The sequence below is a fragment of the Orycteropus afer genome, unplaced genomic scaffold (genome assembly GCF_000298275.1).
Source record: "Orycteropus afer afer isolate SDZICR_OR568_19922 unplaced genomic scaffold, OryAfe1.0 scaffold00240, whole genome shotgun sequence".
NCBI classification, from domain to species: domain Eukaryota; kingdom Metazoa; phylum Chordata; class Mammalia; order Tubulidentata; family Orycteropodidae; genus Orycteropus; species Orycteropus afer.
In genome coordinates this window covers 5,466,376-5,468,739 of record NW_006921827.1, presented here as the reverse complement: position 1 = coordinate 5,468,739, position 2,364 = coordinate 5,466,376, and positions in this window count along the sequence as shown.

The following is a 2,364-nucleotide window of genomic DNA, read 5'->3' as shown; positions in this document are numbered from 1 at the left end:
AGAGAAAAAGTGGGTCCTATTTACCAGGACCATGTTGCTGCAGTGGACATAGAGGTGCAGAAGAAGCAGGATAAGGAAACAAACTCAGGACTGATGTTGTCATGTCACAGGTAGACTTATTTATTATAATTACATTTGTTTGTTATATATTTTTAAAATATATTATGTTTTAAAAAATAATGTAATAATTATGTAATAAAAATGTTAATTGTCCAAGTTCATTAATTTGGACATTAATTCAGGGAAATGTAAAGCTCAATAAAAAATAAATCATCCCTAGAAACATGCATATCGTTCACATATTGTTTATAGACTTTCTGTTTCATACAGAAATATGTAGGCTTTTAAAATATTGTTTATATATATATATATATATATATATATATATATATATATATAATTTAGGCTCTGATGGTACAACAATTAAGCATTTGGCTGCTAGTCAAAGGTTACCAGTTCAAACCTACCCAGTGGCTGAATGGGACAAAGACAAAGATCTGGCAATTTGCTTCCGTAGAGATACAGCAAAGAAAACCCAATGGGGCAGTCCTGCTCTCTCACATGATATCCCTGTGAGTTGAAAGTCATCTTGATGGCACACAGCAACACATATATGTATATATAAAGAAAGTAGAGGCTGACACATATATTACTGAATTTTCCTCTTTCACTTAATCTTATTGGTGAATAGTTAAATATGTGCAAATATAATATATATATATGTGTGTGTGTAAGTTCAGTACATATATATATATATTATATATAGGCTTAGTACAATATATGTAATCATTCTTCAATAATGAAATTTTTAGGTGACTGAAAATTATTGAACCTTGTCAGATATGCTGTGACAAACATCTTTTTCCATAAATGTTTGCACTGTTCCTTGTTCATTTCCTTAAAGTAAATTTCTTCAAGCAAAAAATTGGATCATAGGCATTTTAAACATATTGACAACTTTCTGTTGATTGTGTGCCAAATTACCCATTTGCATTTATGTACAATTTACCACAATTACTTCTAGACTTTAATACCATATAATTTTTTAATTTCTGCAATTTGAATGGCTAAAATTGTGATGTATTACTATTTACACTTGAATTTTTTTGCATATAAATGAAGTAGAATATGTATTTTAGATATAAGCTATTTTATCTTGTGATTTGTCATTTCTTTCTCTTTGACTATTTTTCTTTGGATTTTAATTACTTTATCAATCTGTAAAAATTATTTATGTTTTCATCATCTTCTCTGTCATATTTGTTGTACACTTGACATAACTCTTTTACTGGCAGAATACTATTTCACTTCTATTCTGAAAGAAACCATATTTCTGTGACTGTGATAACAGAATAAAATGTTGCCAGTTCTATACCATCTTCATGACCTTGGTATATTTGACAAAGGTTTGTCAATATAATATTGGAAATGAAAGTCACCTCTCCTACAACCTTGATCCTTATATTTACAGTTATATAAACTCACATGATTCAGATCCACATTATATTTCGTTTGTTTTTTTTAAAGAAATAAAATACAATTTAATAAAAAAAAAAAAAAAATTCGTAATCATTCCACCTGGAGTTGTAACATTTTAGATTATTCCCTCCCAGTTTTGTTTTCTTTTTAAATTGTGATTTGGGTGAAAGTTTACAGAGCAACTTCATTTTCCACACAGCAGTTCACATATACTTTGTCTCATGACATTCACTGCAATTTCCCACAATGCAACAGCTCTCTTCCCACTTCCTCCCCATAGTTACCTCTTCACTGTGTCCTTCCCTCTCATACACTCCCATCCTCCTAGCTGTCTCCCTGTTCAGACACAGCCCTACTATTCTCTCATGATGGATCTCTCCAATAAGCATATCTATGTAATGTAAATATTCAGCTCATATGCCTGTCTTTTGTTTGTCTGGAAGCCATAGCAGTGGGCTCAATCCAGACCTGAAGTGTAGCTAGAGGCCATATTCTCAGGGGTTTCATCAGGCTCTATCAGACAGTCAAACCTGGTCCTTTATTTTATGATATTCAGTTTTGTTCCACATCGTTGTCCCCTTCTATCCAGAATGTCCTACATAGATTTCCCTCCTAGTGGTTGACAGTGGTAGCCAAGCACCACATAACTCTTCTGGTCTCATAATCATATAGGCTGAGGATCACATGTGCACCACTCCCTTGGACTAATTATTTCCATGTATCTTTAGTTTCGTTCATTCTTCTTTGCTCTGGATGAAGAGAGACCCATCATTGCATCTAGATGTCTGCTTGCAAACTTTTAAGATCTCTTTCATGGAGAATTCCAGTAAGATGGCAGACTAGGGAGAAAGACTGACTGCACAGACCCTCTTCAACAAAGAAAAG